Source organism: Cryptomeria japonica, unplaced genomic scaffold, assembly GCF_030272615.1.
Source record: "Cryptomeria japonica unplaced genomic scaffold, Sugi_1.0 HiC_scaffold_348, whole genome shotgun sequence".
Taxonomy (NCBI): domain Eukaryota; kingdom Viridiplantae; phylum Streptophyta; class Pinopsida; order Cupressales; family Cupressaceae; genus Cryptomeria; species Cryptomeria japonica.
This window is the reverse complement of record NW_026729170.1, coordinates 100,001-122,500: the sequence shown is the minus strand read 5'-3', so window position 1 is coordinate 122,500 and position 22,500 is coordinate 100,001. Positions and strand designations below refer to the sequence as shown.

Below are 22,500 nucleotides of genomic sequence, written 5' to 3'. Positions count from 1 at the left end.
TTTTTTTGCCTTTTATGGAAATTAGTGAAGGCATCGCATCAAAGGTGCGCACCTCGCTGCCCACCTTGGTGTGCTCCGAGGTGCCCACCACGGTGCGCAACGCCGGTGCGAACCCGGGAGCGCCCCGATGTGTGCTCCAAGGTGCGGCGTGCACGAAGTCGGACCCCGGTTTGCCCCGGGTGCGCACCTCGCGTGCACCTTGGTGCGCACACCTTGGCTGGGTTGCGCGGCCTGGTGGGCACCATGGTGCGCACCAAGGAGCGCTCCGAAGTGTGCTCCAAGGTGCGGCGTGCACGAAGTCGGAGCCCGGTTTGCCCCGGGTACGCACCTTCGCCGGGGTGGGCACCTCGGCTGGGTTGCGCGCCCTGGTGCGCACCAAGGAGCGCTCCGAAGTGTGCTCCAAGGTGCGGCGTGCACGAAGTCGGAGCCCGGTTTGCCCCGGGTGCGCACCTCGCGTGCACCTTCGGCGGGGTTGCGCGCCCTGGTGGGCACCATGGTGCGCACCAAGGAGCGCTCCGAAGTGTGCTCCAAGGTGCGGCGTGCACGAAGTCGGAGCCCGGTTTGCCCCGGGTGCGCACCTCGCGTGCACCTTCGGCGGGGTTGCGCGCCCTGGTGGGCACCATGGTGCGCACCAAGGAGCGCTCCGAAGTGTGCTCCAAGGTGCGGCGTGCACGAAGTCGGAGCCCGGTTTGCCCCGGGTGCGCACCTCGCGTGCACCTTCGCCGCGGTGGGCACCATGGCGTGCACGAAGTCGGAGCCCGGTTTGCCCCGGGTGCGCACCTCGCGTGCACCTTCGCCGGGGTGGGCACCTCGGCTGGGTTGCGCGCCCTGGTGCGCACCAAGGAGCGCTCCGAAGTGTGCTCCAAGGTGCGGCGTGCACGAAGTCGGAGCCCGGTTTGCCCCGGGTGCGCACCTCGCGTGCACCTTCGCCAGGGTGGGCACCTCGGTGCGCACACCTTCTCAATGTTTTCTTGCCTTTTCTGGAAATTGGTGAAGGCAGCGCATCAAAGGTGCGCACCTCGGTGTGCTCCGAGGTGCGAACCCGAGAGCGCTCCGAGGTGCCCACGAAGTCGAAAGTCGGGTTAATTGCATTGTTTTCCCCGGGTGCGCTCCGAGGTGCGCAACATCGGCGCGCACCAAGGAGGGCTCCGAAGTGTGCTCCAAGGTGCGCACGATGGCGTGCACCTCTGGTGCGCACGATTCGGAGCTCGGTTTGACCGGGGTGCGCACACCTTGGCTGGGTTGCGCACCTTTTGTGCGCTCCAAGGTGCGCACGAAGTCGGAGCTCGGTTTGCCCCGGGTGCGCACCTTCGCCAGGGTGCGCACCTTGATGCGCACGCCTTGGCTGGGCTGCGCACCTTGGTGGGCGCCATGGTGCGCACCTTTCGTGCGCTCCAAGGTGCGCACGAAGTCGGAGCTCGGTTTGCCCCGGGTGCGCACCTTGGTGGGCGCCATGGTGCACTCCGAGGTGCCCAAGATTGGTGCGCACCAAGGAGCGCTCCGAAGTGCGCTCCAAGGTGCGCGCGAAGTCGAAAGTTGGGTTAATTGTCCGGTTTGCCTCGGGTGCGCACCTTGCGTGCACCTTCGCCAGGGTGGGCGCCTTGGTGCGCACACCTTGGCTGGGCTGCGCACACCTTGGCACCCGCGTTTCCTTCATTTTAAATTTTTTTTTTTTACAATCTCTCAAGTGGGAAATTCTATAATCTCAACTTTTTTTGCCTTTTCAGGAAACTTTTGAATGGAGCGCATCATTGGTGCGCTCCGAAGTGTGCTCCAAAGCTCTCTCCAGCTGCGTGCACCTGCCCCGGCCGCGCACCCGGCCCCGCCCAGCTTCGCTCACCTGTCCCGGGCGTCTGGTGCGGAACCTTAGAGTAAGAAACATCACCGTGCACCTTGGCCAACGTGCACGACTCGACCGAGCGCGCACTGGCCGAGGTGCACACCGATTTCACCTGGGTGCGCGCGCAGCACCTCGGGCGCACCGGGGTGCGCGCACAACGCCCGGGTTGCACCGTGGCCTGTGTGCTCGGGGCGCCTCGGGTGCGCGCTCGGTGTCGCCCCCGCGCGCGCGGTAGTGCGGGCAGCGCACCCCGGCCCGGCCCGGCCCCGACGAGAACGCAAACGGGCAAAAGGTTTATTCAAATAGCATTGCGATGCCCGGCGAAAAACTAAAAAAGGGTGCAACACCGGGACTTCCCGGGAGGTCACCCATCCCAGTACTACTCCGGCCCAAGCGCGCTTAACTGCGGAGTTCTGATGGGATCCGGTGCACTAACGCTGGTATGATCGCACCCGTTATGAGCTTGTCGCAGTGTGTACTTAGCAAACCGTGACCCACGTGCGAATCCACCCCGGCCACCCACCCCCGTCGAGGTGCACACCCTCCCTCGCGAAGTGCGCCCCGTTCGCCAAGTGTGAGCCCTGCCCGGGTGCGCGCACCTTGCTAGGGCGTCGGGTGTGCACCCGGCCCGGCCTACGTGCGTGCACCTGTAGGGGGCGTCGTGTGCGTGCAGTGTCCCGTCTGCAACGCGGTGCCCACACACCACCTCGGGCGCAACGACCTGCGCTCACATGTGGGCCGAGTGCACCTTGGTGCATGTTCGGGGCGCCTCGGGTGCACGCTCGATCTTGCCCCGGTGCACCAAGGCGCTCGGTTTGCCCCGGGTGCGCACTTGGTGCAAGGTGGGCACCCAAAATAGGGATCAAGCACCAAAACACAAGTTTCGGGATGCAAAATGGGACCCAAGGACCACAAATGCGTTCCAAGACCCATGATGGGTCCACGAGAACAAAAATGTGTTCCGAGACTTAATAAACAAATATTGGGTTTTAGGAGAAGAAACATGCTCTGATGCCCAAAACGAGAATCGACCCCGAAAAGGCCACAGGCCAAAAGTGGGATGCGAGACAAAAAAAAATGGGACCCGAGGACCAAAATTGGGTTCCCAGGTCGAAGACAGGGCAACCGGACAAGAAACGACCTCTAAGGCTCGAAATGAGTCCCGACGACTAAAACTTGACAAGAAGCACCCATCAGGCACCCAACTCGACACCCATGGGATGCCGACCCACCCGGGCTTCCACCTAGCACACCTTGGCACCCACCCACCCTCGCACCCAACCTCGCACCCAACTTAGCACCTTTGAACCCACATTGGCACTCACCCTGACCCTGGCACCTTGGAACCCACATTGGCACTCACCTTGACCCTGGCACCCACCTTTGCACTCACCTTGGGACCCACCCTGGCTCCCACCTCGGCACCCACCCAGACACCCACCTTGGTTCCTTGGCACCCACCTTGGATCCTTGGCACCCACCCCGACACCCACCTTGGCACGCAACTTGGCTACTTGCCACCCACCTTGGCTCCTTGACGCCCACCCCGACAACCACCCCGTGACCTACCCTGGCTAGGGTTGGTGCACACCCACCCTGGTGCCCACCTTGGCACCCACCCTATGACCCACCTTGGCACGCACCTTAGTACCCACCCCGTTACCCACCCTAGGACCCACCCCGTGACCCACCTTGGCCAGGGTGGGTGCCTTGGTGCGCACAACTTGCCTGGGCTGCACACCAGGGCGGGCTCAAGATGGCACCCGCGTTCCGTTTTTTTCACTATCTTTCAAAACGGAAATTTTAAAATCTCATTTTTTTCTTTTTTTTGCCTTTTCTGGAAATTAGTGAAGGCAGCGCATCAAAGGTGCGCAATGCTGGTGCGAACCCGGGAGCGCTCCGATGTGTGCTCCAAGGTGCGGCGTGCACGAAGTCCGAGCCCGGTTTGCCCCGGGTGCGCACCTCGCGTGCACCTTCGCCGGGGTGAGCACCTTGGCTGGGTTGCGCGCCCTGGTGCGTACCAAGGAGCGCTCTGAAGTGTGCTCCAAGGTGCGGCGTGCACGAAGTCGGAGCCCGGTTTGCCCCGGGTGTGCACCTCGGGTGCGCACCTCGCGTGCACCTTCGCTGCGGTGGGCACCTTGGCTGGGTTGCGCGCCTTGGTGGGCACCATGCAGTGCACGAAGTCGGAGCCCGGTTTGCCCCGGGCGCGCACCTCCGCCAGGGTGGGCACCTTGGTGCGCACAACTTGCCTGGGCTGCGCATCAGGAAGGGCTCAAGATGGCACCCGCGTTCCGTTTTTTTCACTATCTTTCAGAACGGAAATTTTAAAATATCGTTTTTTTTTGCCTTTTCTGGAAATTAGTGAAGGCAGCGCATCAAAGGTGCGCAACGCTGGTGCGAACCTGGGAGCGCTCCGATGTGTGCTCCAAGGTGCGGCGTGCACGAAGTCGGAGCCCGGTTTGCCTCGGGTGCGCCCTGGTGGGCACCATGGTGCGCACCAAGGAGCGCTCCGAAGTGTGCTCCAAGGTGCGGCCTGCACGAAGTCGGAGCCCGGTTTGCCCCGGGTGTGCACCTCGGGTGGGCACCTTGGTGCGCATGCCTTGCCTGGGCTGCGCACCAGGGCGGGCTCAAGATGGCACCCGCGTTCCTTTTTTTTCACTATCTTTCAAAACGGAAATTTTAAAATCTCATTTTTTTTTGCCTTTTTCTGGAAATTAGTGAAGGCAGCGCATCAAAGGTGCGCACCTCGCTGCCCACCACGGTGCGCAACGCCGGTGGGCACCCGGGAGTGCTTCGAAGTGTGCTCCAAGGTGCTGCGTGCACGTTGTCGGAGCCCGGTTTGCCCCGGGTGCGCACCTCGCGTGCACCTTCGTCGGGGTGGGCACCTTGGCTTGGTTTGCCCCGGCTGCGCTCCGAAGCGGGGTTATTGGAGCGCCGCCTCTTTTTTTGTCGGAGCGTTTGGTGGGGTTTCTCGCATTGGCTCTTCCGAGGCCCGGTTGCCACCCTGGCGCGCACGAAGTCGGAAGTAGGGTTAATTGCCCGGGTGCGCACCTTTGCCAGGGTGGCACCTTACCTGGGCTGCGCACCAGGGCGGGCTCAAGATGGCACGCGCGTTCCGTTTTTTTCACTATCTTTCAAAACGGAAATTTTAAAATCTCCTTTTTTTTTTGCCTTTTCTGGAAATTAGTGAAGGCAGCGCATCAAAGGTGCGCACCTCGCTGCCCACCTTGGTGTGCTCTGAGGTGCGCACCCGGGAGCGCTACGAAGTGTGCTCCAAGGTGCGGCGTGCACGTTGTCGGAGCCCGGTTTGCCCCGGGTGCGCACCTCGCCTGCACCTTGGCCGGGGTGGGCACCTTGGCTGGGTTTGCCCAGGGTGCGCTCCGAAGCGGGGTTACTGGAGCGCCCCCTCTTTTTTTGTCAGAGAGTTTGGTGGGGTTTCTCGCATTGGCTCTTCCCAGGCCCGGTTGTTGGGTGCGCTCCCACCCTGGCGCGCGCGAAGTTGGAAGTTGGGTTAATTGCCCGGGCGCGCACCTTCGCCAGGGTGGGCACCTTGGTGCGCAAACCTTGGCTGGGCTGCGCACCAGGGCGGGCTCAAGATGGCACCAGCATTCCCTTTTTCTCACTATCTTTCAAAACGGAAATTTTAAAATCTCGTTTTTTTTTTGCCTTTTATGGAAATTAGTGAAGGCATCGCATCAAAGGTGCGCACCTCGCTGCCCACCTTGGTGTGCTCCGAGGTGCCCACCACGGTGCGCAACGCCGGTGCGAACCCGGGAGCGCCCCGATGTGTGCTCCAAGGTGCGGCGTGCACGAAGTCGGACCCCGGTTTGCCCCGGGTGCGCACCTCGCGTGCACCTTGGTGCGCACACCTTGGCTGGGTTGCGCGGCCTGGTGGGCACCATGGTGCGCACCAAGGAGCGCTCCGAAGTGTGCTCCAAGGTGCGGCGTGCACGAAGTCGGAGCCCGGTTTGCCCCGGGTGCGCACCTTCGCCGCGGTGGGCACCATGGCGTGCACGAAGTCGGAGCCCGGTTTGCCCCGGGTGCACACCTCGCGTGCACCTTCGCCGGGGTGGGCACCTCGGCTGGGTTGCGCGCCCTGGTGCGCACCAAGGAGCGCTCTGAAGTGTGCTCCAAGGTGCGGCGTGCACGAAGTCGGAGCCCGGTTTGCCCCGGGTGTGCACCTCGCGTGCACCTTCGCTGCGGTGGGCACCTTGGCTGGGTTGCGCGCCTTGGTGGGCACCATGCAGTGCACGAAGTCGGAGCCCGGATTGCCCCGGGCGCGCACCTCCGCCAGGGTGGGCACCTTGGTGCGCACAACTTGCCTGGGCTGCGCACCAGGAAGGGCTCAAGATGGCACCCGCGTTCCGTTTTTTTCACTATCTTTCAGAACGGAAATTTTAAAATCTCGTTTTTTTTTGCCTTTTCTTGAAATTAGTGAAGGCAGCGCATCAAAGGTGCGCAACGCTGGTGCGAACCTGGGAGCGCTCCGATGTGTGCTCCAAGGTGCGGCGTGCACGAAGTCGGACCCCGGTTTGCCCCGGGTGCGCACCTCGCGTGCACCTTGGTGCGCACACCTTGGCTGGGTTGCGCGCCCTGGTGGGCACCATGGTGCGCACCAAGGAGCGCTCCGAAGTGTGCTCCAAGGTGCGGCGTGCACGAAGTCGGAGCCCGGTTTGCCCCGGGTGCGCACCTCGCGTGCACCTTCGCCGCGGTGGGCACCATGGCGTGCACGAAGTCGGAGCCCGGTTTGCCCCGGGTGCGCACCTCGCGTGCACCTTCGCCGGGGTGGGCACCTTGGTGTGCAGACCTTGGCTGGGTTGCGCGCCCTGGTGGGCACCATGGTGCGCACCAAGGAGCGCTCCGAAGTGTGCTCCAAGGTGCGGCCTGCACGAAGTCGGAGCCCGGTTTGCCCCGGGTGTGCACCTCGGGTGGGCACCTTGGTGCGCATGCCTTGCCTGGGCTGCGCACCAGGGCGGGCTCAAGATGGCACCCGCGTTCCTTTTTTTTCACTATCTTTCAAAACGGAAATTTTAAAATCTCATTTTTTTTTGCCTTTTTCTGGAAATTAGTGAAGGCAGCGCATCAAAGGTGCGCACCTCGCTGCCCACCACGGTGCGCAACGCCGGTGGGCACCCGGGAGTGCTTCGAAGTGTGCTCCAAGGTGCTGCGTGCACGTTGTCGGAGCCCGGTTTGCCCCGGGTGCGCACCTCGCGTGCACCTTCGTCGGGGTGGGCACCTTGGCTGGGTTTGCCCCGGCTGCGCTCCGAAGCGGGGTTATTGGAGCGCCGCCTCTTTTTTTGTCGGAGCGTTTGGTGGGGTTTCTCGCATTGGCTCTTCCGAGGCCCGGTTGCCACCCTGGCGCGCACGAAGTCGGAAGTAGGGTTAATTGCCCGGGTGCGCACCTTTGCCAGGGTGGGCACCTTACCTGGGCTGCGCACCAGGGCGGGCTCAAGATGGCACGCGCGTTCCGTTTTTTTCACTATCTTTCAAAACGGAAATTTTAAAATCTCCTTTTTTTTTTGCCTTTTCTGGAAATTAGTGAAGGCAGCGCATCAAAGGTGCGCACCTCGCTGCCCACCTTGGTGTGCTCTGAGGTGCGCACCCGGGAGCGCTACGAAGTGTGCTCCAAGGTGCGGCGTGCACGTTGTCGGAGCCTGGTTTGCCCCGGGTGCGCACCTCGCCTGCACCTTGGCCGGGGTGGGCACCTTGGCTGGGTTTGCCCAGGGTGCGCTCCGAAGCGGGGTTACTGGAGCGCCCCCTCTTTTTTTGTCAGAGCGTTTGGTGGGGTTTCTCGCATTGGCTCTTCCCAGGCCCGGTTGTTGGGTGCGCTCCCACCCTGGCGCGCGCGAAGTTGGAAGTTGGATTAATTGCCCGGGCGCGCACCTTCGCCAGGGTGGGCACCTTGGTGCGCACACCTTGGCTGGGCTGCGCACCAGGGCGGGCTCAAGATGGCACCAGCATTCCCTTTTTCTCACTATCTTTCAAAACGGAAATTTTAAAATCTCGTTTTTTTTTTGCCTTTTATGGAAATTAGTGAAGGCATCGCATCAAAGGTGCGCACCTCGCTGCCCACCTTGGTGTGCTCCGAGGTGCCCACCACGGTGCGCAACGCCGGTGCGAACCTGGGAGCGCCCCGATGTGTGCTCCAAGGTGCGGCGTGCACGAAGTCGGACCCCGGTTTGCCCCGGGTGCGCACCTCGCGTGCACCTTGGTGCGCACACCTTGGCTGGGTTGCGCGGCCTGGTGGGCACCATGGTGCGCACCAAGGAGCGCTCCGAAGTGTGCTCCAAGGTGCGGCGTGCACGAAGTCGGAGCCCGGTTTGCCCCGGGTACGCACCTCGCGTGCACCTTCGCCGGGGTGGGCACCTCGGCTGGGTTGCGCGCCCTGGTGCGCACCAAGGAGCGCTCCGAAGTGTGCTCCAAGGTGCGGCGTGCACGAAGTCGGAGCCCGGTTTGCCCCGGGTGCGCACCTTCGCCGCGGTGCGCACCATGGCGTGCACGAAGTCGGAGCCCGGTTTGCCCCGGGTGCGCACCTCGCGTGCACCTTCGGCGGGGTTGCGCGCCCTGGTGGGCACCATGGTGCGCACCAAGGAGCGCTCCGAAGTGTGCTCCAAGGTGCGGCGTGCACGAAGTCGGAGCCCGGTTTGCCCCGGGTGCGCACCTCGCGTGCACCTTCGGCGGGGTTGCGCGCCCTGGTGGGCACCATGGTGCGCACCAAGGAGCGCTCCGAAGTGTGCTCCAAGGTGCGGCGTGCACGAAGTCGGAGCCCGGTTTGCCCCGGGTGCGCACCTCGCGTGCACCTTCGCCGCGGTGGGCACCATGGCGTGCACGAAGTCGGAGCCCGGTTTGCCCCGGGTGCGCACCTCGCGTGCACCTTCGCCGGGGTGGGCACCTCGGCTGGGTTGCGCGCCCTGGTGCGCACCAAGGAGCGCTCCGAAGTGTGCTCCAAGGTGCGGCGTGCACGAAGTCGGAGCCCGGTTTGCCCCGGGTGCGCACCTCGCGTGCACCTTCGCCAGGGTGGGCACCTCGGTGCGCACACCTTCTCAATGTTTTCTTGCCTTTTCTGGAAATTGGTGAAGGCAGCGCATCAAAGGTGCGCACCTCGGTGTGCTCCGAGGTGCGAACCCGAGAGCGCTCCGAGGTGCCCACGAAGTCGAAAGTCGGGTTAATTGCATTGTTTTCCCCGGGTGCGCTCCGAGGTGCGCAACATCGGCGCGCACCAAGGAGGGCTCCGAAGTGTGCTCCAAGGTGCGCACGATGGCGTGCACCTCTGGTGCGCACGATTCGGAGCTCGGTTTGACCGGGGTGCGCACACCTTGGCTGGGTTGCGCACCTTTTGTGCGCTCCAAGGTGCGCACGAAGTCGGAGCTCGGTTTGCCCCGGGTGCGCACCTTCGCCAGGGTGCGCACCTTGATGCGCACGCCTTGGCTGGGCTGCGCACCTTGGTGGGCGCCATGGTGCGCACCTTTCGTGCGCTCCAAGGTGCGCACGAAGTCGGAGCTCGGTTTGCCCCGGGTGCGCACCTTGGTGGGCGCCATGGTGCACTCCGAGGTGCCCAAGATTGGTGCGCACCAAGGAGCGCTCCGAAGTGCGCTCCAAGGTGCGCGCGAAGTCGAAAGTTGGGTTAATTGTCCGGTTTGCCTCGGGTGCGCACCTTGCGTGCACCTTCGCCAGGGTGGGCGCCTTGGTGCGCACACCTTGGCTGGGCTGCGCACACCTTGGCACCCGCGTTTCCTTCATTTTAAATTTTTTTTTTTTACAATCTCTCAAGTGGGAAATTCTATAATCTCAACTTTTTTTGCCTTTTCAGGAAACTTTTGAATGGAGCGCATCATTGGTGCGCTCCGAAGTGTGCTCCAAAGCTCTCTCCAGCTGCGTGCACCTGCCCCGGCCGCGCACCCGGCCCCGCCCAGCTTCGCTCACCTGTCCCGGGCGTCTGGTGCGGAACCTTAGAGTAAGAAACATCACCGTGCACCTTGGCCAACGTGCGCGACTCGACCGAGCGCGCACTGGCCGAGGTGCACACCGATTTCACCTGGGTGCGCGCGCAGCACCTCGGGCGCACCGGGGTGCGCGCACAACGCCCGGGTTGCACCGTGGCCTGTGTGCTCGGGGCGCCTCGGGTGCGCGCTCGGTGTCGCCCCCGCGCGCGCGGTAGTGCGGGCAGCGCACCCCGGCCCGGCCCGGCCCCGACGAGAACGCAAACGGGCAAAAGGTTTATTCAAATAGCATTGCGACGCCCGGCGAAAAACTAAAAAAGGGTGCAACACCGGGACTTCCCGGGAGGTCACCCATCCCAGTACTACTCCGGCCCAAGCGCGCTTAACTGCGGAGTTCTGATGGGATCCGGTGCACTAATGCTGGTATGATCGCACCCGTTATGAGCTTGTCGCAGTGTGTACTTAGCAAACCGCGACCCACGTGCGAATCCACCCCGGCCACCCACCCCCGTCGAGGTGCACACCCTCCCTCGCGAAGTGCGCCCCGTTCGCCAAGTGTGAGCCCTGCCCGGGTGCGCGCACCTTGCTAGGGCGTCGGGTGTGCACCCGGCCCGGCCTACGTGCGTGCACCTGGAGGGGGCGTCGTGTGCGTGCAGTGTCCCGTCTGCAACGCGGTGCCCACACACCACCTCGGGCGCAACGACCTGCGCTCACATGTGGGCCGAGTGCACCTTGGTGCATGTTCGGGGCGCCTCGGGTGCACGCTCGATCTTGCCCCGGTGCACCAAGGCGCTCGGTTTGCCCCGGGTGCGCACTTGGTGCAAGGTGGGCACCCAAAATAGGGATCAAGCACCAAAACACAAGTTTCGGGATGCAAAATGGGACCCAAGGACCACAAATGCGTTCCAAGACCCATGATGGGTCCACGAGAACAAAAATGTGTTCCGAGACTTAATAAACAAATATTGGGTTTTAGGAGAAGAAACATGCTCTGATGCCCAAAACGAGAATCGACCCCGAAAAGGCCACAGGCCAAAAGTGGGATGCGAGACAAAAAAAAATGGGACCCGAGGACCAAAATTGGGTTCCCAGGTCGAAGACAGGGCAACCGGACAAGAAACGACCTCTAAGGCTCGAAATGAGTCCCGACGACTAAAACTTGACAAGAAGCACCCATCAGGCACCCAACTCGACACCCATGGGATGCCGACCCACCCGGGCTTCCACCTAGCACACCTTGGCACCCACCCACCCTCGCACCCAACCTCGCACCCAACTTAGCACCTTTGAACCCACATTGGCACTCACCCTGACCCTGGCACCTTGGAACCCACATTGGCACTCACCTTGACCCTGGCACCCACCTTTGCACTCACCTTGGGACCCACCCTGGCTCCCACCTCGGCACCCACCCAGACACCCACCTTGGTTCCTTGGCACCCACCTTGGATCCTTGGCACCCACCCCGACACCCACCTTGGCACGCAACTTGGCTACTTGCCACCCACCTTGGCTCCTTGACGCCCACCCCGACAACCACCCCGTGACCTACCCTGGCTAGGGTTGGTGCACACCCACCCTGGTGCCCACCTTGGCACCCACCCTATGACCCACCTTGGCACGCACCTTAGTACCCACCCCGTTACCCACCCTAGGACCCACCCCGTGACCCACCTTGGCCAGGGTGGGTGCACCCACCCTGGTGCCCACCTTGGCACCCACCCATCCTAGCACCCAGCCTGTGACCGGGCTTGGAACCCAACCTTGCACCCGCACCCGTCTTGGCCAGTGTGGGTGCGCACCCATCCTGGCACCCACGTTGTGACACACCCTTTAACCCACGCACCCTAGCACCCACGTTGGCACCCACCTTGGAACCCAACCTAGCAACTTGGCACCCACCCCGTGACCCACCTTGGCATCCACCATAGCAGTCGCCGACTTGGCACCCACCTCGGCACCCACCTTGACACTTGTGGACCCACCTTGCCACTCACCCTAGCATCGACCCATCCTAGCACCCACCCTGGCACCTTTGCACCCTAGCACTCACCCATCCTAGCACCTAACCTGTGACCCACCTTGACACTCACCCTCGCACCCACCTTGGAACCCAACCTAGCACCCACCCACCCTGACACCAACCCTAGCACCTACCCACCCTTGCACCCACCCTGTGACCCATCTTGGCACCCACCCATCCTACCACTCAACCTATCACCCACCTTCTCACCCACCTTGGCATCCACCTTAGCACCCACCCACACTGGCACCTTGGCACCCACCTCGGGCAAGGTGGGTGCACACCCACCCTGGCACCCAATTTAGAACCCACCGAGCATGTTACCCACCTTGGCACCCACATTGCAGCCCACCCTAGTACCCACCCTATGACCCACATTGGCATCCACACCCTAGCACCCAGGCACCTCGACACCCGCCTTGACACCCACCCTAGCACTGAACCTGTGACCCACCTTGGAACTCACCCTAGAACCCACCCACCCTGTGAACCACCTTGGCATCCACCTTAGCACCCACCCACCTTGGCACCCACTCTAGCACTCACCCATCCTAACACCCAACTTGTTACCCACCTTGGCACCCGCCCTCGCGTCCACCTTGAAACCCACCCTAGCACCCACCCACGCAGGAGCCCACCTTGGCACCCAACCTAACACCCACGCATCCTGGCACCCAACTTGTGACCCACCTTGGAACCCACCCTAGTACCCACCTTTGAACCCACTATATCACCAACCCACCTTGGCACCCACCCTATGACCCTCTTTGGAATCCACCCTAGCACGCACCCACCCTGGCACCCACCATGGAGCGCACCCTAGCACCCACCCACCTCGGCACGCACCTCAACACCCACCTTGGTGTGCGCACTGCGCCAACCTCTCAAAGACCCTATGTGGTGCGCTCCAAAGTGTACACCTTTGGTGCGCTCCAAGGTGCGCACCTTTGGTGCACACCGAGGTGCACACCAAAGTGTGCACCGAGGTGAGCACCAAAGTGCACTCCAGGGTGCACACCAAGGCGTGCACCTTTGGTGCGGTCAATGCAAACGAATTCGGAAGTTGGGGTCGATGTCCTAATCGCTGCTGCAGACTACACGTATGAGAATCGGACAAATAGCTTTATATAGGGGAGGTGTTGCGTTTGATGGGTCGACTCCCCTGGTTGTGTGCACTGCACCAACTTCAAAGACCCTGTCTTGTTTAAGAAGTCAAAAGTTGGGGTGGATGTCCTAATCATTGCTGCAGTCTACGCATGTATGAGAATCAGACAAATAGCTTATATAGGGGAGGTGTTGCATTCGGTGGGTTGACTCCCCTGGTTGTGCGCACTGCGCCAACCTCAAAGACCCCGCATAGCAGAAGAAGTCGGAAGTCGGATTTTGGTGAGCACCAAGGCGTGCACCTTTGGTGCGGTCAACGCAGACGAATTCAGAAGTTGGGGTGGATGTCCTAATCGTTGTTGCAGGCTACACATGTATGAGAATCAGACAAATAGCTTATATAGGGGAGGTGTTGGGTTTGATGGGTCAACTCCCTTGGTTGTGCGCATTACGCCAACCTCAAAGACCTTGTTTTCGTTAAGAAGTCAAAAGTTGGGGTCAATGTCCTAATGGCTCCTGCAGGCTACACATGTATGAGAATCGGACAAATAGCTTATATAGGGGAGGTGTTGGGTTTGATGGGTCGACTCCCCTGGTTGTGCGCATTACGTCAACCTCAAAGACCTTGTTTTCGTTAAGAAGTCAAAAGTTGGGGTCGATGTCCTAATTGCTCCTGTAGACTACACATGTATGAGAATCAGACAAATAGCTTATATAGGGGAGGTGTTGGGTTTGATGGGTTGACTCCCCTAGTTGTTCGCATTACACCAACCTCAAAGACCTTGTTTTCGTTTAGAAGCCGAAAGTTGGGGTCGATGTCCTAATTGCTCCTGCAGGCTACGCATGTATGAGAATCAGACAAATAGCTTATATAGGGGAGGTGTTGGGTTTGATGGGTCGACTCCCCTGGTTGTGCGCATTGCGCCAACCTCAAAGACCCTGCATTGCGGATGAAGTCGAAAGTCAGAGTTTGGTGTGCTACAAGGTGTGGTCGAAGGTGCTCACCTAGGTGTGCACCTTTGGAGCACAGGAAAAGTGCCCTCCAAAAGTGCGCACCTTTGGAGTGCACAAAAGTGCCCTCCAAAAGTGCGCACCTTTGGAGCGCAGAAAAGTGCCCTCCAAAAAGTGCCCTCCAAAAGTGCGCACCTTTGGAGCGCAGAAAAGTGCCCTCCAAAAAGTGCCCTCCAAAAGTGCGCACCTTTGGAGCGCAGAAAAGTGCCCTCCAAAAAGTGCCCTCCAAAAGTGCGCACCTTTGGAGCGCAGAAAAGTGCCCTCCAAAAAGTGCCCTCCAAAAGTGCGCACCTTTGGAGCGCAGAAAAGTGCCCTCCAAAAAGTGCCCTCCAAAAGTGCGCACCTTTGGAGCGCAGAAAAGTGCCCTCCAAAAAGTGCCCTCCAAAAGTGCGCACCTTTGGAGCGCAGAAAAGTGCCCTCCAAAAAGTGCCCTCCAAAAGTGCGCACCTTTGGAGCGCAGAAAAGTGCCCTCCAAAAAGTGCCCTCCAAAAGTGCGCACCTTTGGAGCGCAGAAAAGTGCCCTCCAAAAAGTGCCCTCCAAAAGTGCGCACCTTTGGAGCGCAGAAAAGTGCCCTCCAAAAAGTGCCCTCCAAAAGTGCGCACCTTTGGAGCGCAGAAAAGTGCCCTCCAAAAGTGCGCACTTTTGGTGCGCACCAAGGCGCTGGTTCGGTCGTTGCAGGCGAGTTCGGAAGTTGGGGTCGATGTCCTGAGCGGAGGTGCAAACTACACAGGTGTCGGAATCGGACAAATAGCTTATATAGGGGAGGTGTATGCTTCGATGGGTCGACTCCCCAGGTTGAGCGCACCGCGCCAACCTCAAAGACCCTACGGTATGGATGAAGTCGGAAGTTGGGTCCGATGACCGATTCGATTAGTAGGTATGCTCATGAGGTCGGAATTTGGGTCCGATGACCTGCCATGTGCAGGAAGGCGAATGTTGACACTGTGCGTTGCAAGGTGCACACCAAGGCGCTGGTGCGGTCTTTTTAGTCGAGTTCGGAAGTTGGGGTCGATGTCCTGATCGGAGGTGCAAGCTACACAGGTGTGGGAATCGGACAAATAGCTTATATAGGGGAGGTGTATGCTTCGTTGGGTCGACTCCCCGGGTTGAGCGCACCGCGCCAACCTCAAAGACCCTACGGTATGGATGAAGTCGGAAGTTGGGTCCGATGACCGATTCGATATGTAGGCATACTCGCGAGGTCGGAATTTGGGTCCGATGACCTGCCACGTGCAGGAAGGCGAATGTTGGCACTGTGCGTTGCAAGGTGCGCACCAAGGCGCTGGTTCGGTCGTTGGAGGCGAGTTCGGAAGTTGGGGTCGATGTCTTGATCGGAGGTGCAAACTACACAGGTGTGGGAATCGGACAAATAGCTTATATAGGGGAGGTGTATGCTTCGTTGGGTCGACTCCCCGGGTTGAGCGCACCGCGCCAACCTCAAAGACCCTACGGTATGGATGAAGTCGGAAGTTGGGTCCGATGACCGATTCGATATGTAGGCATACTCGCGAGGTCGGAATTTGGGTCCGATGACCTGCCATGTGCAGGAAGGCGAATGTTGGGACTGTGCGTCGCAAGGTGCGCACCAAGGCGCTGGTGCCGTCGTTGCAGTCGAGTTCGGAAGTTGGGGTCGATGTCCTGGTCAGAGGTGCAAACTACACAGGTGTGGGAATCGGACAAATAGCTTATATAGGGGAGGTGTATGCTTCGATGGGTCGACTCCCTGGGTTGAGCGCACCGCGCCAACCTCAAAGACCCTACAGTATGGATGAAGTCGGAAGTTGGGTCCGATGACCGATTCGATACGTAGGCATATTGGCGAGGTCTGAATTTGTGTCCGATGACCTGCCATGCGCAGGAAGGCGGAATTTGGGTCCGATGACCGAGTTGATGGCGTGCCATGCGCAGAAAGGCGGAATTTGGGTCCGATGACCGAGTTGATGTTGATGGCCCGCCATGCACAGGAAGGCGGAATTTGGGTCCGATGACCGATTTGAAGGCGTGCCATACGCAAAAAGGCGGAGTTTGGGTCCGATGACCGAGTTGATATTGATGGCCCGCCATGCGCAGGAAGGCGGAATTTGGGTCCGATGACCTGACATACGCATGGAGTCCGACTCGGGGGCCGATGTTCGATTCGATGACTTGCATTGTGGGTAAAGTCGGAAGTTGTGGTCTTTGACCCGATTCGATGACCAGACTTCGGCTGCTTGAGAATCGGACAAATAACTTATATAGGGGAGGTAGTGTTCTCGAGCATCCTCCCCCCGTGCCCGTTTATGTCGATTGATGCTGGTGCTCGACTGGTTGGAGCGCTCGGATGCAAAAATCTTGCACCAGGATTTATCGATTGTGATGGACACGGCAAGTCTCCTGATTGCTATGCAGGAGCTCATCGTGAATCTCTATGCGGCCTTGGTATGGACTCGACCTGCGGAATGGTTCGGCAATGGTAGTCGCTCCAACACGTCCTTGCAATGGCCACAGAGGTGATTCGACTAGAGCTCCAGTCTAGCTTTTGGGTTGCTTGGCGGACTGGTATAGCCGCGATCGAGTTCCGGCCATGAACGTTTTAGATAGCTCTTGGGCTTTCTGGGACGGAAGTCGGAAGTTTGGGCTGTTGTCCGATTTGATGACCATTCTTCGGATGTGTGAGAATCGGACAAATAACTTATATAGGGGACTGTGTTGTCTCACGCAGCCCCCTCCGTGCCCCTCTATCTCGACCGATGTTGGTGCTTGAAAGGGTTGGGATCGCTCGGATTTATAAACGTGCACCACCATTTGTCGAGTGTGAGGGACGCGGCAGGTCTCCTAAATGCTATGCGGGCGCTCTCTGAGAATCTCTATCCGGCCTCGACACAGACTAGTCTTGCTGAATGGTTTGGCACTGGTAGTCGATCCAACACGTCGTTGTTGTGGCCGCCTAGGCGATTCGATTCGAGCCCCCGTCTAGCTTTTGGGTTGCTTGGCGGATTTTGCCCTATCCGCAAGTGAGCTCGGTCCCTAAACGTTCGAGAAACCCGATTGCTATGCGCCGACTCTCTTTCTTGCGAGCCTCCATCTAGCTTTTGGGTCTCTACGGAACGGAAGTCGGAATCTGGGACCGTTGTTTGATTCGACGAGGCAGACTACGGTTGTGCGAGAATCGGACAAATAACTTATATAGGGGAGGTGTTGACTGGAGCATTCTCCCCCGTGCCCCTCTAACTCGACCAATGCTGGCGCTCGAACGGTGGTAGCGCTCGGATTTTCATTGAGCGCCAGCATTGGTCGATTTAGAGGGGCATGCGAGATTCCCGAATGCTATGCGAGGGCTCTAACGGAAATGTCTATTGGTTTCGGTATGGATGCAATTGCGAGTGGTTCGGCAAAGGTAGTCGTTCCGATGCGTCCATGTCGTGGCCAAATCGATAATTCGATTTGAGCCCTCGTATAGCATTTGGGTCTCTCGATGTGATTCCGCATTCCAGTCCCTTTGGGCACTGCTTGAGCCGCATCCCAGGGGGTTCCCTTCCCAATAATCTGCCTCGCAACCCGATTGCTATGCGGTGAGGCTCCTCGGCCGCCTCGGAACTATCTGTGTATCAGACGCATCGCGGGATAAGGGGTTGGCAACGGTAGTCGCCCCAAGCGCGTCCGATGCTTGGACCATTCCGAGGCGGCCCTGAAGCCTCTTCCGTCTAGCCGTTGGGTCCTTCTCGCCGCATCCCTCGCCTCGCACCCCGATTGCTATGCGGTGAGGCTCCTCGGCCGCCTCGGAACTATCTGTGTATCGGACGCGTCGCGGGATAAGGGGTTGTCACTGGTAGTCGCCCCAAGCGCGTCCGATGCTTGGACCATTCCGAGGCGGCCCTGAAGCCTCTTCCGTCTAGCCGTTGGGTCCTTCTCGCCGCATCCCTCGCCTCGCACCCCGATTGCTATGCGGTGAGGCTCCTCGGCCGCCTCGGAACTATCTGTGTATCGGACGCGTCGCGGGATAAGGGGTTGTCATTGGTAGTCGCCCCAAGCGCGTCCGATGCTTGGACCATTCCGAGGCGGCCCTGAAGCCTCTTCCGTCTAGCCGTTGGGTCCTTCTCGCCGCATCCCTCGCCTCGCACCCCGATTGCTATGCGGTGAGGCTCCTCGGCCGCCTCGGAACTATCTGTGTATCGGACGCGTCGCGGGATAAGGGGTTGTCACTGGTAGTCGCCCCAAGCGCGTCCGATGCTTGGACCATTCCGAGGCGGCCCTGAAGCCTCTTCCGTCTAGCCGTTGGGTCCTTCTCGCCGCATCCCTCGCCTCGCACCCCGATTGCTATGCGGTGAGGCTCCTCGGCCGCCTCGGAACTATCTGTGTATCGGACGCGTCGCGGGATAAGGGGTTGTCACTGGTAGTCGCCCCAAGCGCGTTCGATGCTTGGACCATTCCGAGGCGGCCCTGAAGCCTCTTCCGTCTAGCCGTTGGGTCCTTCTCGCCGCATCCCTCGCCTCGCACCCCGATTGCTATGCGGTGAGGCTCCTCGGCCGCCTTGGAACTATCTGTGTATCGGACGCGTCGCGGGATAAGGGGTTGTCACTGGTAGTCGCCCCAAGCGCGTCCGATGCTTGGACCATTCCGAGGCGGACCCGAAGCCTCTTCCGTCTAGCCGTTGGGTCCTTCTCGCCGCATCCTTCGCCTCGCACCCCGATTGCTATGCGGTGAGGCTCCTCGGCCGCCTCGGAACTATCTGTGTATCGGACGCGTCGCGGGATAAGGGGTTGTCACTGGTAGTCGCCCCAAGCGCGTCCGATGCTTGGACCATTCCGAGGCGGACCCGAAGCCTCTTCCGTCTAGCCGTTGGGTCCTTCTCGCCGCATCCCTCGCCTCGCACCCCGATTGCTATGCGGTGAGGCTCCTCGGCCGCCTTGGAACTATCTGTGTATCGGACGCGTCGCGGGATAAGGGGTTGTCACTGGTAGTCGCCCCAAGCGCGTCCGATGCTTGGACCATTCCGAGGCGGACCCGAAGCCTCTTCCGTCTAGCCGTTGGGTCCTTCTCGCCGCATCCCTCGCCTCGCACCCCGATTGCTATGCGGTGAGGCTCCTCGGCCGCCTTGGAACTATCTGTGTATCGGACGCGTCGCGGGATAAGGGGTTGTCACTGGTAGTCGCCCCAAGCGCGTCCGATGCTTGGACCATTCCGAGGCGGACCCGAAGCCTCTTCCGTCTAGCCGTTGGGTCCTTCTCGCCGCATCCCTCGCCTCGCACCCCGATTGCTATGCGGTGAGGCTCCTCGGCCGCCTTGGAACTATCTGTGTATCGGACGCGTCGCGGGATAAGGGGTTGTCACTGGTAGTCGCCCCAAGCGCGTCCGATGCTTGGACCATTCCGAGGCGGCCCCGAAGCCTCTTCCGTCTAGCCGTTGGGTCCTTCTCGCCGCATCCCTCGCCTCGCACCCCGATTGCTATGCGGTGAGGCTCCTCGGCCGCCTTGGAACTATCTGTGTATCGGACGCGTCGCGGGATAAGGGGTTGTCACTGGTAGTCGCCCCAAGCGCGTCCGATGCTTGGACCATTCCGAGGCGGCCCCGAAGCCTCTTCCGTGTAGCCGTTGGGTCCTTCTCGCCGCATCCCTCGCCTCGCACCCCGATTGCTATGCGGTGAGGCTCCTCGGCCGCCTTGGAACTATCTGTGTATCGGACGCGTCGCGGGATAAGGGGTTGTCACTGGTAGTCGCCCCAAGCGCGTCCGATGCTTGGACCATTCCGAGGCGGACCTGAAGCCTCTTCCCTCTAGCCGTTGGGGCTTTCTCGCCGCATCCCTCGCCTCGCACCCTGATTGCTATGCTGTGAGGCTCCTCGGCCGCCTTGGAACTATCTGTGTATCGGACGCATCGCGGGATAAGGGGTTGGCAGTGGTAGTCGCCCCAAGCGCATCCGATGCTTGGACCATTCCGAGGCGGCCCTGCAGCCTCTTCCGTCTAGCCGTTGGGGCCATCTCGCCGCATCCCCCACCTCGCACCACGATTGCTATGCGGTGAGGCTCCTTGGCCGCCTCGGAACTATCTGTGTATCGGACGCATCGCGGGATAAGGGGTTGTCACTGGTAGTCGCCCCAAGCGCGTCCGATGCTTGGACTATTCCGAGGCGGCCCTGCAGCCTCTTCCGTCTAGCCGTTGGGGCCATCTCGCTGCATCCCCCACCTCCTCGGCCGCCTCGGAACTATCTGTGTATCGGACGCATCGCGGGATAAGGGGTTGGCAGTGGTAGTCGCCCCAAGCGCGTCCGATGCTTGGACTATTCCGAGGCAGCCCTGCAGCCTCTTCCGTCTAGCCTTTGGGGCCATCTCGCCGCATCCCTCGCCTCGCACCCCGATTGCTATGCGGTGAGGCTCCTCGGCCGCCTGGGAACTATCTTCGTATCGGACGCATCGCGGGATAAGGGGTTGTCACTGGTAGTCGCCCCAAGCGCGTCCGATGCTTGGACTATTCCGAGGCGGCCCTGTGGCCTCTTCCGTCTAGCCGTTGGGGCCATCTCGCCGCATCCCCCACCTCGCACCCCGATTGCTATGCGGTGAGGCTCTTCGGCCGCCTTGGAACTATCTTCGTATCGGACGCATCGCGGGATAAGGGGTTGTCACTGGTAGTGGCCCCAAGCGCGTCCGATGCTTGGACTATTCCGAGGCGGCCCTGCAGCCTCTTCCGTCTAGCCGTTGGGGCCATCTCGCCGCATCCCCCACCTCGCACCCCGATTGCTATGCGGTGAGGCTCCTCGGCCGCCTTGGAACTATCTTCGTATCGGACGCATCGCGGGATAAGGGGTTGTCACTGGTAGTCACCCCAAGCGCGTCCGATGCTTGGACTATTCCGACGCGGCCCTGTGGCCTCTTCCGTCTAGCCGTTGGGGCCATCTCGCCGCATCCCCCACCTCGCACCCCGATTGCTATGCGGTGAGGCTCCTCGGCCGCCTTGGAACCATCTTCGTATCGGACGCATCGCGGGATAGGGGGCTGTCACTGGTAGTCGCCCCAAGCGTGTCCGATGCTTGGACCATTCCTAGGCGGCCCTGAAGCCTCTTCCGTCTAGCCGTTGGGGCCTTCCCGCCCCATCCCTCGCCTCGCACCCCCGATTGCTATGCGGTGAGGCTCCTCGGCCGCCTTGGAACCATCTGTGTATCGGACGCATCGCGGGATAAGGGGTTGGCACTGGCAGTCGCCCCAAGCGCGTCCGATGCTTGGACCATTCCGAGGTGGCCCTGAAGCCTCTTCCGTCTAGCCGTTGGGGCCTTCCCGCCCCATCCCTCGCCTCGCACCCCGATTGATATGCGGTGAGGCTCCTCGGCCGCCTTGGAACTATCTGTGTATCGGACGCATCGCGGGATAAGGGGTTGGCACTGGTAGTCGTCCCAATCGCATCCGATGCTTGGACCATTCCGAGGCGGCCCTGCAGCCTCTTCCGTTTAGCCGTCGGGGCCTTCCCGCCGCATCCCTCGCCTCGCATCCCGATTCCTATGCGGTGAGTCTTCTCGGCCGCCGCGGAACTATACCTGTTATTGCTACTGCATCCTTCGGCTGGTAACCTCCTCTGCCGCCTTGGAACGTTCTCTTTGTCGGACGCGTCGCGGGATAAGGGGTTGGCACTGGTAGTCGCCCCAAGCGCGCCCGATGCATAGACCGCTCCGAGTCGACCTTGCTTTCAGCCTCTCACATGCATAGACCTCTCTGAGTCGACCCTGCAGCCTCTCACGTTTAGCCTTTGGAATCTCGCCTCACAACATGATTGCTATCCTTGATGCATCCCTTGCCTCGAGCCCTGATTGCTTTCTTGGCTGCATCCCTCCTCTCCTCACAGCCCGGTTGTCATCACTGCTTCATCCGTCGCTTCATGCATTCTGGCTGCTGGGCCCTTCCCACCGCACACCTCGATTGCTATCTCTTCTGCATCACACACCCCGATTGCTATCTCTGCTACATCCCTCGGCTCTCACTTCTGCATCCTTCGCCTCACACCTCGATTGCTATCAATGCTGCATCCGTAACCTCACACCCCGATTGCTATGCGGGGAGGCTCCTTGGCCGCCTTGGAAATTTCTGTGTGTCGGACGCACCGCGGGATAAGGGGTTGGCACTGGTAGTCGCCCCAAGTGCGCCCGATTCTTAGACCGCTTCGAGGTGACCTCGTAGCCTCTTTCGTCCAGGCTTCCTGCCTTCAACGCCCTTTTTACACCTCGATTGCTATGCGCGGGCTCGTTGGCGTCTATCACCTCTCTGCGAAGAGTGGCACGATGATTGTTGGGGTAAATCGTAGCAGTCCGATCTCTGGCCTTGGGCCATTGTGAGGGCTGATCGATTTCCTGTGCGCATCTCGTGTTCGCCCAGTAACAGACTCGACGACTTGTAATCGGTCTTGTTCCCGATTGTTCCTGGAGGTAGTCTTCGGAACTCTTGGATTTGACCTGTCACTCGAACTGTCCTCTTCCGAGGATGCTTGTGTGTGTGTGCTTGTGCCATTTCCTTGGCGGTATTAACGAGATATTAAAGAGCGGAGTGAGCGCCTCGCCCAGCTATGTTTGGGGCTCTCACTCCCTTACCCGGTGTGCGACCGCTTTGCACGTAGGTTGCGGA

General features: G+C 60.6%; 2 non-coding genes across 2 annotated transcripts; both read right to left on the bottom strand.

Moving 5' to 3' along the window:
• Nucleotides 1–2,175: 2,175 nt before the first annotated feature.
• On the bottom strand, nucleotides 2,176–2,294 carry LOC131870802 (5S ribosomal RNA). The gene has a single exon (XR_009369104.1). It is a non-coding gene; the product is annotated as a 5S ribosomal RNA (ribosomal RNA).
• Nucleotides 2,295–10,098: 7,804 nt separating this feature from the next.
• Nucleotides 10,099–10,217, bottom strand: LOC131870785 (5S ribosomal RNA). Its single transcript, XR_009369087.1, has one exon. It is a non-coding gene; the product is annotated as a 5S ribosomal RNA (ribosomal RNA).
• Between the last annotated feature and the right edge of the window lie 12,283 nt (nucleotides 10,218–22,500).